The 17,630-nt window shown below is 31.8% G+C and overlaps 1 protein-coding gene and 2 long non-coding RNA genes across 3 annotated transcripts in view; 2 read left to right on the top strand and 1 right to left on the bottom strand.

Moving 5' to 3' along the window:
* The window catches only part of LOC143075411 (acyl-CoA dehydrogenase family member 10-like), a 60,058-nt gene that overhangs the window by 13,220 nt on the left and 29,208 nt on the right, over nt 1-17,630 (bottom strand). The window lies entirely within an intron of this gene.
* LOC143075415 (uncharacterized) lies at nt 1,519-11,627 on the top strand. The gene is made up of 2 exons (XR_012978305.1): nt 1,519-1,638; nt 10,715-11,627. It is a non-coding gene; the product is annotated as an uncharacterized LOC143075415 (long non-coding RNA).
* LOC143075414 (uncharacterized) lies at nt 12,150-17,173 on the top strand. Its single transcript, XR_012978304.1, has 3 exons — nt 12,150-14,382; nt 15,661-15,738; nt 16,961-17,173. It is a non-coding gene; the product is annotated as an uncharacterized LOC143075414 (long non-coding RNA).

The raw sequence follows: 17,630 nt of genomic DNA, 5'->3' as shown, positions 1-17,630 counted from the left end.
TAACCACTGAATGTCTTGTATATATGGAAAACAATATTAACTGTATTGTCTGTATTGTTATTATCAAATAAAACATACATGATTATTGCTAATTTGTAGCTAAATCACTTTACTCTGTTTTCTAAATTAGAAATGTTTAAAAAAAAAAAAAAGATATCTGAAATTTAGAACTCATTTTACTCAAAAAGTAGCACATGAAGGTATATATTTTATTACATATTTGATATAAGCAGGTAACATCTGGTGCAGTGAAATTGATACCCTTAATTTGATTGCAAGATACCATATCATAATTATTTAGATTAGCTGATAAATGTGCAACTGCTTGGTTTTGAAATACATTTACACACAAGTTATTGTCCCCAAACTAGAAAATACTTGTTTTTTACCCTTTTATGGCCCCTTATTCCTAAACTATTGGTACCATAACCCCCACAATCAATCCCAACATTTCTTTTGTGGTATTGAACCTTAAGGTGAAATTTCATAAAGAACCATTAACTTAACTATAGTTATTGTCCGGAAACCAAATGTGTCTTCAATGACGACAATGTGATACCAATATACGACCACAAAAGTTTTACAATCATGAATTCAAGAGGACAGGTGATATTGAGCAGATGAAATTATACTGATCAAAAAGTTATCAAGAAGTGATGACATATGTCTATGTATACTTAAAAACTTTAAAGAAATATTTCTTAATCAAAACACAGTTTTCTTCTAACTGTATTATTATTGTAATTATCAAAAGGAATCTTTTTGTGTAAAATATGTTATTTTCAAGTTGTAAAACACATCAAGACAGGTTTCAGTATGTAATTTATAATTCAATTGTAAAATACAATTCTATAATCTCAATTGGAGTATATAGAGCAGTAAAGAGATATTATTATTGAAAAATCAAATCACATAATTTTAATCTTTACTTTCGTTCATATTACATTATGCAGTTACATGTAACTTTAATTGTGAAAAACAGTTTTCTTCCAGAGCACCTGAGATCACCCCTGGTTTTTGGTGGGGTTCGTGTTGTTTATTCTTTAGTTTTCTATGTTGTGTCATGTGTACTATTGTTTTTCTGTTTATCTCTTTCATTTTTAGCCATGGCGTTGTCAGTTTGTTTTAGATTTACGAGTTTGACTGTCCCTTTGGTATCTTTCGTCCCTCTTTTATGTTTCCCCAAGACTTACCATCCCCCTTTTTTAATTTAGAAAGGCAATGGTAAATGCAAAACTAAAATAAATATATGGTTAAGGCAAGTTAAAAATATCATAGGGATTTTTTTCTTCTATTTTTAGTTCATTTTGGTTAATGCAATGGGGCCTTTTAGGCTTTGTAGTAAAATTCTTTATTAAAGGATTAATGTATGGATCAAAATATTAAATCTTCAAGTTAAATTAATACACTATACATTCTAAATAGAATGATATTGATGTTTCACCATTTTAAGGTTAATTCTACTGACATAAAAAAAAATTATCCCAAATTATCCCTAATCAATGATCTGTTCACTGCACACAGGTAAGAAATATGTGAATAATACACTGATATAAATTACACACAAAAGGACCGACTGAGGAGAGATTTAGACGTATAAAAACATTGTCTTGATAACTTCTTAAAGCTAAAGAAACGGTAAGAGTTTCAATTGTTTTAAAGTAACAACAGAATCTTACATATTAGTAGTTAAATATTTGAATTTAATGTCAAATAGCAAAAATTGTTAATAAAGTACAGGTATTGCACACTTATAATTACTGTGACTTTACTATTCCAGTTCATTGTAGTACGTACAAAATGTAAGGTAGCTGGGGTGTCTAATTTATGTTCGACGATAAATTTTTCTTTTAAAATCTTCTGTAAAAGACTTCTGGGTCAATGTACTTTCAAATTCAAAATAAATTAAGGAGTTTTGAGTTAAAAAAAAAAGGCAGGATGAGACACTTGCAAAAAAAAAAGTCAGGATGACAATTTATGTAAAAAAGGCAGGATAAACTAAAAAAAAAAAAAGCAGGACCGGTTAGAGTGAAAAACAAAAAGGCAGGACAGAGATTACAACTAAAAAAAAATGCAGGACAAAATTTTTACCTCCTAGCCCCCCCATAAAAATCAAATGGTAGCTCCCTAAGTAAACATGACCGAAATGGTCAATTGACCCCTTTAGGAGTTATTTTGGAAATCTAGGTACATGTTTGGATTCAGCATATCAAAGAACCCCAAAAATTCAATTTTTGTTAAAATCAAACTAAGTTTAATTTTGGACCCTTTGGACTTTAATGTAGACCAATTTGAAAACAGGGCCAAAAATTAAGAATCTACATACACCATGTACACAGTTAGATTTGGCATATCAAAGAACCCCATTTATTAAATTTTTGATGAAATCAAACAAAGTTTAATTTTGGACCCCGAATTGGACCAACATAAAAACTTGACCAATAATAAAAAATCTAAGTACATTTTTAGATCCAGCATATCAAAGAACCCCAAGGATTCAATTTTTGTCAAAATCAAACTAAGTTTAATTTTGGACCCTTTGGACCTAAATGTAGACCAATTTGAAAACAGGACAAAAAATTAAGAATCTACATACACAGTTAGATTCTGCATATCAAAGAACACCAATTATTCAATTTTTGATGAAATCAAACAAAGTTTAATTTGGACCCTTTTGGACCCTTATTCCTAAACTGTTGGGACCAAAACTCCTAAAATCAATACCAACCTGCCTTTTATGGTCATATTTAACCTTGTGTTTAAATTTCATAGATTTCCATTTACTTATACTAAAGTTATGGTGCGATAACCAAGAAAAATGCTTATTTGGGCCCTTTTTAGGCCCCTAATTCCTAAACTGTTGGGACCTCAACTCCCAAAATCAATACCAACCTTCCTTTTGTGGTCATAAACTTTGTGTCTAAATGTCATTGATTTCTATTTATTTAAACTAAAGTTATTGTGCGAAAACCAAGAAAATGCTTATTTGGGCCCTTTTTGGCCCCTAATTCCTAAAATGTTGGGATAAAAACTCCTAAAATCTATCCCAACCTTACTTTTGTGGTCATAAACCTTGTGTTAAAATTTCATAGATTTCTATTCACTTTTACTAAAGTTAGAGTGCGAAAACTAAAAGTATTCGGACGAAGACAATGCATACGTGATAGCAATATGAAGAAAACGTTTGCGGTTGTCTAAAAATCTAAAAACATGGTTAGATTCAGCATATTGAAGAACCCCATATATTCAATTTTTGTTGAAATCAAACAAAAGTTTAATTTTGGACCCTGATTTGGACCAACTTGAAAACTGGGCCCAAAATAAAAAAAAGTACAGGTTAAGATTCAACATATCAAAGAACCCCAAGAATTCAATTTTTGTTAAAATCAAACTGAGTTTAATTTTGGAGCCTTTGGACCTTAATGTAGACCAGTTTGAAAAATGGACCAAAAATTAAGAATCTAAATATATGGTTCGATTGGGCATATCAAAGAACCCCATGCAATAATTCAATTTTTGATGAAAACAAACAAAGTTTAATTTTGGCCCTTTTTGGCCCCCAATACCTAAACTGTTTGGACCAAAACTCCCAAAATCAATCCAAACCTTCCTTTTGTGGTCATAAACCTTGTGTTAAAATTTCATAGATTCCTATTTACTTATACTAAAGTTATTGTGCGAAAAACCAAGAAAAATGCTTATTGGGCCCTTTTTTGGCGCCTTATTCCTAAACTGTTGGGACCAAAACTCCCAAAATCAATCTCAACCTTCCTTTTGTGGTCATAAATCTGTGTTTAAATTTCATAGATTTCTATTAACTTAAACTTAAGTTATAGTGCGAAAACCAAATGTCTTCAGATGACCACGCCAACGTCATACCAATATAGGACCGCATAATTTTTTGCGGTTGTATAAAAATTAGATTAAATATACATGTTTTGAGGGGAGACAACACTGTAAACATCCTGTTTTTTTGGCAGTGAAAGTTGAAAACTTATTTGCAGCCACTGTAGCTCTTTCTGAAGCAAGAAACTGTACCCTGAAACAAGATTTTTATTCAAGGCCAGGTAAAAACCTATGAATTTCATACAGTTTTGATTATGGGAAATGTGCCTGTATCATGTTTACATGGGTATATGCACATAGATATAGGAAGATGGGGTGTGAGTGCCAATGAGACAACTCTCAATCCAAATAACAATTTAAAAAGTAAACCATTATAGGTTAAAGTACGGCCTTCAACAAGGAGCCTTGGCTCACACCGAACAACAAGCTATAAAGGGTCCCAAAATTACTAGTGTAAAACCATTCAAACGGGAAAACCAACGGTCTAATCTCTATTAACAAAAGGAGAAACGAGAAACGAGATGACCAGATTTCAGGTTTTTTATGTTGATTAGGCAACTTTTTCCACATTTTCTCTGGAAAGAACTTTTTTTATTATATTGAAAGTACACTATATTTTTATTTCAATATAAACTAGAGAAAATTCTGATTCCAGTGATGTCTAGTTTTATACCTGTAAGTATCTTTATTAACCATTCCACCACTAAGGGTCACTGAGGCATGGTCTTTAAAATATAACGTCATAGAAAAACACTGTTGATTGCACCCTTTTTTAACAGATTTTGAAGTTCCAAAAAAAAATAATTCATACAGACTTCGTCCCCTTTCACAGGTAATGCCTGCCTCATATTAAGTGGACAAAGTTCCCTATTACGGTAGAACAATCAAACAAGATTTTTTTTTAATTTTGAAAATTTCCCGCAAAAAAATGATTCCACTAATGAACTCAAAATCGTTAAATTTTTTTTCCAGACTTTTTTTTCCCCTGAATTTGTGCAGAAATCTACTTCCTTTTTCCGGTCTTGTTTGTCATGAAACTGTAAGTCAAATATATATTTATCAGTCTAGTAAAATATAGGAAGGAACACAATACCAATTTCATTTTTAATATTTCTTTGATATGAATAAAACGTTACCTAATGATAGCGTTTCTTTGTTTACATTGGATATGACGTCATTACTTAAATAATGTCAAAACTTGAACTAAAATCCCTAACAACAGAACCAAAATCGGAAACGTTACGGTATTTCCGTTTCTTTTTTTAACAGATTTTGAAGTTTGAATTAAAAAAAAAAAATCATACAGACCATCGTCCCCTTTCACAGGTAATGCCTGCCTCATATTATCATTATTGATATTGCATTGTCATTATACTTGTTTAGGAACTTTCACATCAAAGAGCTTATAAACATCCACATTAGTAAAAACAAATATATTTTATAAAAAGGCAAATAGGTTCTAAAATTTAAAGGATTTATTGTCTGCAACTTAGTCTTTATTGTTTTACTTTCCAATTTACTTCGATTGTTGTTACAATGTCACGTGGTAGCCTAGCCTAGAGTGGCCCATAGACACATCAAAAACTGGCCAATACGTATGTAAGCATGAACCCCCTGAGGGGTTCACGTAATAATCGCTATACTAATGTTCCAGACGATGAAAAATATCTAAATATATCTATAGGTCTGTTTTTCGTTAATTGATATATGACAGGGTATATATTTTTGATAAACAAAATATATGAAAAGGGTGCGGTATTTGATGTCTCAGCTGCTCACCCCTACCAAAGAAATGCATATGCAGAATTAATAAGGCATATCTTAATATATTTATGTAATTGCATAAATATTGAATTGTGACACACATTTCACGCAATATGCAAGTCCTACATATATACCGTACCCAAAATGTGAGAATCAAATGCAGTTATCTTGAGGGGTAGAAGTTGACGTGTGTGAGAAACATAAATGGAGTATCATTTATACTAAATATCGTTCAAGCGGGGATTTTTAAGGTGGTACCTAACACTTCAGGGAGATAACTCTGTAAAATCAGCTAAACGTTTAAATTACGTTGTGTTGTGAAGGGAATGTAAAACTTCTCAATGATCAAAATTAGTGTTTGTCAAACTGCTATATAACCAGTGTAATTTTTCTGATAAAACGGTTGGTTCAAAATATTTGAAATTTTTATATTTTTGTTAAAGGGTCAAAGTAAATACTTTGACAAAATTTTATGAAACGGTAAATTATACATATGCCATCCCCCAAAAAGTGACGGTTTTCAGAAAAACAAAAGCTTAATGTCAGCCAACAGTTGACTCCCTTGAAACTGTATTAAATGCCTTCAACTAACATGACCTAGTAAGAATGAAACTGGAATCCACTTGTGAAACTTATCCTGTATTCTTACTCAACTGACGTCATAAAACAATGTGTTGTCAATTAGCTTGCATCAAAAGCATTGAGAGACCACTTAAAAAATATAGAGTTCCTGGCATTTTCCACCTTATTTTAATAAAGAGGCATATTTTTTTGTTTTGTACATAAATCATGCTGATAGATTTTTCATTTGAAATGTTTCACATTTGTCTATTTTGGGCCTTTTATAGCTAGCCATGTGTTATGGGTTTTGCTCATTGTTGAAGGGCGTACAGTGATTTTAGTTCACTTCTACATCATTTGGTCTTTAGTAGAGAGATGTCTATTTGGCTATCATACAACATCTTCTTATTTATATATATATATATATATAATAGCTACGATTCAAACAAAAAATAAAGTATGATTTTATTTTGCAACATTTATAGAAATTTTTATTTGGCAGACAATGAATGAACAACTAGAAAACATAATGCCCCCTATTACCATAGGCAGGACATAATACTAATCAGAGGAGGTTTCTATTTTGAGTTAACAAGGCTTCAAAAATTTTGAATCATCTTTTGTCTGTGTTATATATCCATACACAGTGGCGGATCCAGAGGGGGGGTTCCGGGGGTTCGCACCCCCCCTTTATTTTGGCCGATCAATGCATTTGTATCGGGACATATGTTTTGCACCCCCCCCTTTGCCCTGGGATAGCAACCCCCCTTTGGAAAATTCCTGCATCTGCCCCTGATACAAAATAAGTTTCTGTCAAAGACCACAATAAAATAGGCTCTAAATATGATAAAAAGTATCTAAAAAAACAGGGGTCATCAGACACATTTTTGTCTCGCCTTGACGGAGTCAAAAAGCGAAACATAGGTATGCTGTTTCCGGTGGCGGCGTCAACAATGTATTAGTTTGTGATTAGGTCTAGTTTATGGTGAACCACAAGTGGTAGGTCAATCATATTTGGTATGCAGTTGCATTAGCATTGGCACATCTCATTTCCATGGAGATTATTTGGCCCTTCCCCCTCATGGTCTATTGACTTTTGAAACTTTTGCTTATTTTACATGTATTAGTTTGTGATTATGTCAGTTTATGGGGGAACCACTAGTGGTAGGTCAATGTTATTTGGTATGCAGTTGTATAAGCATTGGCATATCTCACTTCCATGGAGATAATTTGGCTCTGCCTCCTTGGTCATGGTCTATTGACTTTTGAAAAGTTAACATGTATTAGTTTGTGATTAGGTCAGTTCAAGGGGAACCATTAGTGGTAGGCCAATGTTAATTGGTATTCAGTTGTATAAGCATTAGCACATCTTATTTCCATGGAGAATATTTGGCCCAACCCCCTCAGTCGTGGTCTATCGACTTTTGATTAGTTCACATGTATTAGTTTGTGATTAGATCAGTTTAAGATGAACTGCTAATGTTAAGTCAATGATATTTGGTATGCAAATGTATTGGCATTTGCAAGAATCGTTTCCATGGACATTATATTGGCCCACCCCCTCTTCATGGTTCATTGACTTTGAAACTTTAAATAGTTTACAAGTTAATGTTTGTGTTTAGTTTTGTTTAAGGGAACAACTTATAATAAGTCAATGGTATTTAGTATACAGTTGTATTAGCATTGGCACATCTCATTTACATGGAGATTGTTAAGCCATGTACCTCAGTCATGGTTCATTGACTTTGAATATTTGCATAACTTATGTAACATGTTAAAGTATTGCTATTTTAATTTCCACATTTGCATAGTCAAAATTATAAAAAGCCGAGACATATCTCTGTGATAACAGTTTATTTAAACTAGATACCCCTATGATGATTGTGGCCAAGTTTTGTTAAATTTTGCCTAGTGGGTTCAGAAGAGAAGATTTTTGTAAAAGTTAACGACGGCGACAATGGACACTGGATGACAAGTGATGAGAAAAGCACCCAATTGAGTTAAATTGTCGTTTTGGATTCATAACATACTATAGCGTAAATCCAAATTACAAAAAGTTCCACTTTTTTCACTAAATGACCCTATTCGCCTAAATTTTCGTGATAGAAAATTAGATATTTGTAATGTACACTTGATGACCTTTCATTTGATATGTGACAACACTATCTTCTAGGAAGTTTGATTTTTTTGCACTTAATAGCCCCATCCAATTTATTTTTGGGGAGACAGGAATTTGATAGTTGAAATGTACACATTACGACTTTCATCTGATATATGTCAAACTTACCTTCTAAGACAGTTTCTTATTTGCACCTTGTTGGCAGAAATTTTATATCTGAAATATACGCTTTATTGACATTCATTTGATATGCGACAACCTTACCATTTTAGAGATTTGAATTTTTGCACTTAATGACCCCACTTATCTTTAGGACAGAAAAGGGGGTTTAAAATTTTATTTTTGAATATAGCTCATTTAGATGTTCAATGTTCAAATTCCAAAAACTGATGCAATATCAATTTTATAAATAGAACTTACAAAGTCAATGTAAAACTTAAAATTTCAAACTGCTTATTTTTCTCTGTTTTTCATCAAATATTTTTGGTATTTAGTCAAACATATATAACCATATTAAACTCTTTAATTTCTGAAAATTTCAGGTGGCTAGCTGTTGTTGATTCCGAAATGTTTGAAATTTAAGTGTACAAATTTTTTGCTCTCTGTGACCTTTGACCTTGGCAAATGAAAGGTCACATGAACTTAAGGTTATTGGTGAAGGTCCCATGTCTCTACAATTTCTGGTTCTCGAATATAATTTTTCAAAAAATGTGTATAATATTTCAAGGGAAATAACTCTAATAAGCATTGATAAAATACTTTTCTATGTTTATTAACATTACCATCTGTTCCTGTACATGTTGCCATTTTTATATCGACTCTAACTGAAACGACCACAAAATTTTTGCAGTTGTATAAATTGTTATGACGTTGTCAACCTCATTGTCGTCGTCTGAAGACATTTGGTTTCCAGACAATAACTTAAGTATAAGTGTATGGATTTCTATGAAACTGTACACATGGTTCCATACCAGAATAGGTAGGTTGGGATTAATTTTGGGGGTAACTGCCTAACTGTTTAGGAATTAGGGGCCAAAAAGGAGCCAAAAACAAGATATTTTCTTGCTGCAAGACAATAACTTGTGTATATTAAGTGTATGGATCTCTATGAAATGGTACCACAAGGTTTCATACATCAAAAGGAAGGTTGGGATTGATTTTTTGGGGTTTTGCGCTAACATTTAATGAATTGCCAAAGGGACCAAAAAACTAGGGTTTTCTTGTTTCTAGACAATAACTTGAGTATAATTAAGTCTATGGATCTCTATGAAATTGTCCAACAAGGTTCCTTACCTTGAAAAGGAAGGTTGGGATTGATTTTGGAGGTTATGGCCATAAATGTTAAGAAATACAGGCCAAAAACAATACTTTTCTAAAACTGTCTATAAATTGCTTATTTGTTGAACAATTTCAATGGAGTTTAATTCAATCTTGAATTCTTGAGGTTCTTTAATATGCTGATTCTAACTATGTATTAAGATATTGGATTATAAGCCCCGATTTTCAAATTGATCCACATTAAGGTCCAAAGGGTCCAAAATTAAACTTAGTTTGATTTTAACAAAAATTGAATTAAAGTTTTTTTTTAGATATGCTGAATCTAAACAGATAATTAGATTTTTGATTTTGGGCCTAGTTTTTAAGTTGGTCCACATCAAGGGCCAAAATTAAACTTTGTTTGTTTTCAACAAAAATTGAATACATGTATATGGGGTTCTTTGATATGCTGAATCTAACCATGTATTCAGATTTTGAATTTTGTGCCGTTTTTAAGTTGGTCCAAATCGGGGTCCAAAAACTTTGTTTGACTTCATCAAAAATCGAATTATAGGGGTTCTTTGATATGGCGAATCTAACCTTTTATTTAGATTTTTGATATTGGGCTCCGTTCTTAAATTGGTTCAAATTAAGGTCCAAAGGGTCCAAAATTAAAATGCTCAATCTAACCATGTATTTAAATTTTGAATATTGGACTGTAAAAGGTAAATGTCCAATTTCAAATTTCTAAGTTTTTAACCACACTCAATCTGTGTCAAATATTTAATCACAATTCAAATTCAGAGCTGTATCAAACTAGAATGTTGTGTCCATACTTATCCAAACTGGTTCTGGATTCAACCTCTGCGGTCACACCAATTAAGCTACACATATATTTTATTAAGAAATTATATACTGTGGATTCATTATTATTTGTGGGATAACAATTGTCGTGGAATTAGTGGGTAAAGGTCAACAAAATACTCACATTTTCTATAGTCTGGTATGCAGACTTTGACACAACCACAAAATTAAATATGCTCCAAAAATATAATTTTTCTTGTATCTATGAAAATTGGAATCCAATTAAATTGGGTTATCCACGAAAATAAATGAACCCACAGTATGTAGTTTATTATACAGGTATTTATTTTTTTTATCTTGTAGATATTACAATGGGTATAATTATTCTAAAGCCACCTTAGATTCCTGTCAGATTAAAAGTTGATTAGTACCTAATTATAGACTCAATATATAAATGAGAAGACTGCTAGGGAAAAGCGAAATAAAACTGAATACTTAAAACTGCTAAAGAAATTGGAAATATGGCAATAGCTGAATATGATGCATGTGATAGAGGGTTGTCCATCCCATTGGAGACTAAGTCAACAGTTGAACCAGAAAACTGTCAGAATATGGAAGATTTTCTGACATTCATGAAACATATATCAAGAATGTGTAGTAATATGTTTAATATTGAAAAGAGAAAAGGATTGCTTAGTGTTATGAAATCAGAAATTGAACACTTTGTTCAGTCTACAGATATAAATGTACTACAGGAATATTTACATACTATAATCCAAAATGATGGGGAGTTTATGATTACCTGTAATCCAATATGTTTTTTCTTTTTAATTGCTTATCATGTGCTGGTTGCATCAGAAAGGAGAAACATAATTCAGATTTTAAATGTAATGAAAGGTTTTCCAGGAAGACTGAAATCACAGTACTGTATGACTTTTTGTCAACTTTACCTTGACATGTACTACAAAGACAATCTAAATGAAATTTTTACAAATATACATACTATCTGGAAATTAGATCCCATAAGTGAATTTTGTTTGAAACTTGCCTACTGTGAAAACTTGATGGGAGCCAAAGATTATAAAACACTTATACAGCTGATTCATTACCATGCTGATTACTTTATAGAAAGTTTTGAATTAATAAAAGAACATCCATTTTTTGATTATTCATTCAACAACATGTTTATTAATGTATTGATACATATTTTACATCACCAAGCATCATTAAACATGATGGAAAAAGTGAAAACCGTTGAAACAATAATATTGAGAATGATCAATACAAGACAATTTTCTATGCACTCTGTATTTAATGAGTACATACCGACAATTGACAATAAAGAAATACTGGGTGATCCACATATAGTTAAACTTATACAGCATGCAATGAAGAAACATCCTAAAGATTGTGCGAAAGTTTTAATTTTATGCAGCAGTACACTGATGCAAGCCAATCATTATAGCAAAAAAATGAAATTTAACAAATGTTTTTCTCAGCTTATATTAAGTTTAACTACTAATGAACATTTGAAAGACATAGGATGTTACCCTAGAAATCAATACTGTATGAGTCTGCTCATTTTACTGGATAGTTATGTATCTTGTCATGAAACTTGCAAAATGAATCTGGTGTTAATGAGACTTCTGGAGTTTAGGGTATCTTTACTTTCCCCAATAGAAATTATATATCAATTCCCATGTTACTGTTTTATGGGAGAACAAAAAAAAAACTGCATGCCTAGAGGTGTAGTTCCTGTCTATGATCTTCAGATACAGAACGGGGTGGAAAGTTTTCAAAGATTGTTTTCAAACAATAATAAAGGAATAATATTGTCGAATAACAACCCCCTAGTAACTTTGGATTCAGTTAATGAAAATATCTTATGGGGAAAAGAGGAATTAGCTCTATATCTTCAAAGAATAAAAGACATGATGGAGATGAAGGAGGATGCACGTTTAGAAGAGTTATCCTTTTTATTCTTTATGAAAATTATAAAAAGAACAAATAACCACAATGAATTTAAATTATATGATATTATCAAGATTTTGTGTACATTTGATTTACAACCAGAAATACAAGATATAATATTATCAGGATTGACTGAATATTTGATAATTTCATGCAACAGGCAATATGGCATGCTATCTAAATTTATCTTGGATATCAATATGATATGTTCAAAAGGCCAGTTCCTACAAAAACTGACATCAAGCATAACAAAAGTATGGCTAAAATTTAATGATGATACAGTCAACGATATAAAGAGAGTTATTTACCATTGCTATTGCACTGTAAGGCATCGCAGTAAAAATGAGAAAGATGCAAATATTGAAAAATACAAGGACCACTATACTTTCATTGCAACAATGGAAGTAGAAGAAGAAATGGAGAAATTGAAAAATTTGACAAACGTTTTGCTGATGCTGACATTACTTTTGATTGCATCTGGTGGACATCACAAATCTGCCGAACTCAAGAAGTACCTGTCACTGAAATATGAGTACAGAGACTCAATTTTGTATCTACTGTGGTGCTCGGGTGATGTGGAGATCAACCCTGGACCCACTCTGAGTACACTGAGAAAGGTACCAGATTCAGTGAAAGAAAGGAATTGGATTTATGACATGTGCTCAATACTAGTTACACTTATTAAATATAAATCTTTTGATAATAAAAATGGTGGTATGTGGAAAGAAAAACCATTGCATTGGCCTACTGACTGCCTTTTTTATGACCCAAGAAACAAACCTAAAGGTCAAGGATACAATATTGATACAGACAAGAAACTGCTGGAATGCTTAGAAGAACACTGTAATAGGGAAGAAGTTTTTAAAGAAACTACCCAATTTGATGATGAACATACGAAATTGAAAGTTAAGCAATATCAAAAGGAAATAATTGCATGGAAAAATAAAAAAACTGAGCTGTATGAACCCGATATCATCAGAAAAGAACTAGATACACTGATAGCAGCAAAAGGATGTCTACATAAATACAGCAAGGACCTTGAATTTCATCTACATCTCTATAACATTCATGAACTAATCTTTTTTTCTGAAGAAGTTAGTAATGGCTGTAAGAAAAGTTATACAGATATAGTAAAAGACATAGCCACTACATTCGGTAGGATAGCTAAAAAGTTAAATTATCTAGAAAAGAGTCCTGGTATCTGGATAACAGAACCTGCAAAATGGAATCCTAGTCATTTATATCCTGATCAAAGTAAAAATAGAAGAAAACTAGTGGATAATCTACTGACATACTGTGAATCTAAAGAGGACATAAAAATTCCACCAGAACTTCAACCTCTGGTCAAAGCATGGAAGCAGAGAAATACATCAGATATAACCAAATACTATATAATCTGGTCAAAAACAGCAATAATCAATCATTCCTTAAAATATCTTGAACTACAAGGAATATTGGATAAGAAAGAGGTACAGGAGTGTCTGCAACAAATTGGTATTAAACTTGATACACAGTACTGGAAATGTCCAAGTCTCCAGAAAGTTACTTACACTGACAATGATGATAAAAGTCAGGATTCCAGTTTCAGTGACTCTTCTCACAGCTCCCCTTGCACTGTTAACACAACAGAAAACATAACTAACTCATCTCAAAAAGTATTAAGTTTTCCAACCATCAACGACAATCAGCTGATGAAGTTGACAAATTCAACAAATGCAAATCTGAATGCTGCTTGTGACAGTTCATATTGTTATGATAGTCATGCACATGATCACCTTTGCGACACCAAATTTAATTTGGACCATGAATGGAATCAATCTTCAAAACATACTTGTGTGAGCTCATGTAAAGACAGCTTTTCAATTTTAACACAAAGATCACAACCAGAAGCTGATGACAAGCATCATCCAATATCACCTGTAAACTTCTCTAATTCCAAATATCAACTGATATCATCTGAATCAAATTTGAATGAGCAACTAATCCCCAGCACAGTTTACATTCATGAAGATACATCAAAACCAGAGAGAAAAAGCAACAATATTTCAAAGACTGCAAAAGTAAGTAAATTATTTCATATTTGATTAGTTGAACTTTATGTGAAATATACAATGATTTTTTTTTGTCGTTTTTTTGTCATTTCTTAAATTCACTGACTTATACTACTCTACTATATATGCATAGTTTTAAAGTACATGTACCATATTTTAAGTTAGTACACTATAAAATTTCTTGCCCCAAAAAACATTTAGAAATTTAGGACACTGAAATATATTTTAAGCTGTCTATTTATGCGTTTTCTGAGACTGTTTTTGCACTCAAGAAATCACAGCAATAATTTGCTCCATTTAATGCTTAATTCATTTCTGGTAATGTATATTCTAAATAATTGCTATTTTACAATTTTTTTCTTTGATCTTACTAACTGATAATTCAGCACAGTAGAGTAATTTGCAAAATTATCACTAGAAACTAAGGGCGCACATGCCAGATGTCAAGAAAATTAACAATGATGTCATAGGTTGAACAGTGAAAAACACATTATCATTTAAGAATTGAATGCTTCTTTATGTAAATTTATTGGGGTGTAAAAGCGTTGACCGAAGTACATTTTGTATGAAGCGCGGAAGCGCTTCATACTAAGAATGTGCGCACGGTCAACGCTTTTACAACCCTATAAAGTTATAAAAAGAAGCATTCAATACTTATAATTACATTTTTTAGCTATGACCATGAAAACATGAATTTTATCAATTTTGTATGTTATTCGCCTGTGCACTTTATTGTGGGACCACGTGCTATCATGAATGAAAAGTGTTATTGAGTGATGCAAATGCCTACAGAATAACACGTGATGTGCAGTTAGCCAATCAAAATACAGTATTATTATGAAACATGCATCTAATGTAATTATCAGGAATTGAATGCTTCTTTTTGTAAATTTATTGGGGTGTAAAAGCGTTGACCAAAGTACATTTTGTATGAAGCGCGAAAGCGCTTCATACTATAAATGTGTGCAGGGTCAACGCTTTTACAACCCTATAAAGTTACAAAAAGAAGCATTCAATACTTATAATTACATTTTTTAGCTATGACCATGAAAACACGAATTTTATCAATTTTTTATGTTATTAACCTGTGCACTTTATTGTGGGACCACGTGCTATCAGGAATGAAAAGTGTTATTGAGTGATGCAATTGCCTACGGAATAACACGTGATGTGCAGTTAGCCAATCAAAATAAAGTTTTATTATGAAATATACATCTAATGTAATTATTTGGTCATATCAAGGAAAATCTATAAGTATCTTTAATATTATCTTTCATTTTTCTTCAGAAAAGACATAGACAAAATAATGGTGAGAGTTGTTCAGAGCCCAAGCGACTGCATGTATCTGAAGAAGACCTCCCTTTGGTATACTATAAAATATTTATATAATTTTTCTACTAACTTTTCTAGCATTTAGGGAATGATCATTTGACTTCAAAAATAGGGATGGATTTCTCCTTGAAAAATATTCTGATCCCTTATTTGAGAAAAAAAATTATTCTGGTCAAACAGATGATAAAAAAATATTCTGAATCCAGAGTTCCTGTACATTATAGTGTTAAATATTGAAAAACAAATTATTTGATTGCCAAAATAAAAAAAAACTGAATAAAAAACGTCCCCATGAAATAAGTTTTGACACACAAAACTAAACATACCCCCCTTTTTATGAAGTTAAGAGCTTGCTCCTTTATGAATCTTTGAAGTTGTGGTTGCTCCTTTATGAAAGCCATTTTGATGATTTGCATTAGCTTCAAGATACTAAAGATGTCTTGATTATGCATTAGAAAATGTAGGCTGCAGCAGCGTGCTTACAGATGAAGAAAAAGGATTGAGATGTTAAGGATCACTACATTTCTATCTCAAATCATATATCTTCTCTAAGAAGTATTTGGCAAAGAGTGGTTATGGTTTTTTTTACATCAAGTGAAAACAAATATTTTAATAAGAAACCTTATTGATAATTGTTCTAAATATCATTTTTTATTAAAACAAATTGTTTATTCCTTAAATATATAATACATGGTAATATTAATGTTCTAAATACCTAGTTTTGTGTACACTTGACCTACACAAGACCTACATTGGCTATCGACTGTATGTAGACAAATCATGATTTTAACTACATGTTAACATTGTGTTTTATCAATGGGAACATAAATGTGTGTAGTTTTCGTGTGAGTTACACTAACACAACATCAAGTTTAGGTCAATGTGAACACGGCCTAAGTCCATTTATGAGTATACTACATGAACTACACTATGGATAAACAGGATTCTTTTTTTTTTTTTTTTTTTTTTATCTTGACACTATCTTATGATCATAAACAATCTTCTATCCAAGTTTGGTAGAAATCAAGGATAGTTTAAGAAAGTCATCAAAGATCAAAAACTTTAACCACAAAGTCATTATTTGTGGATGCTGCCGCCGGCCACTACAACACCGACGATGAAATGTATCGCTATGTCTGGCTTTTTTCGACAAAAGTCAAAGGCTGGACAAAATTTCAAAATACAAGAAACAATACATTACAAATATAAGTAGTCCATCATTCACATGAATTCAATTTTAAGTTTACATTTATAGTTTCTGCAAGTGTTGACATCATCATCAGATAATGGCAAGGACATAGGAAACACCTCACCGAAAGGAAACTCAAATGATTGCAAAATTACTGCTTTTTCAACTGACCATTTATCACATGATTCGATTTCAATAAAGTCAAAACCAAACCTTCCAGCTTCAGGAAAGCAAACAGATCAGCTGGTGATCAACAAATTACCAGATACATCAGATGGCAAGGCAAGATATTTAACTCTGTCTTCTTCTTAACTGACTAGGATCTCTAGTTCTCTGTTGAGAGTTGGTAGTTATCTCTGGGAACAGCAAATTATTTCATTTAAAAAAAACTGCTACAAGAGTTGAAGTCAAGAGTACTAAAAGTAACATTTAACACGAACACTCAATCAATCTTCTTGAATAATAATAAACTCGGCAACAGTATTTTGGCCACTTCAAATTTTAGTTTGTAAAGGCACTTTTAAAAAGAAGTCTCAAAGACTTATTTTCTACTTTTCAAATAGTTACGAATGTTCGCTTGTCATGCATGTTTGGAAATTTGTCAATATTATTGAAATCCTCTGGTTTTATCCTTTTGAATGCATTAAAAAAAAATGCCCCTTATCCCCATTTTTCTTTTTATAAATGTATGAGTGTAAAATTTAAAGCCATCTGTAAAAGTCTTAAATATTTTATT

The sequence above is a fragment of the Mytilus galloprovincialis genome, chromosome 5 (assembly GCF_965363235.1).
Source record: "Mytilus galloprovincialis chromosome 5, xbMytGall1.hap1.1, whole genome shotgun sequence".
Lineage (NCBI taxonomy): Eukaryota > Metazoa > Mollusca > Bivalvia > Mytilida > Mytilidae > Mytilus > Mytilus galloprovincialis.
Note: the sequence above shows the minus strand (reverse complement) of the source record. Positions and strands in the feature narration are given on the sequence as shown.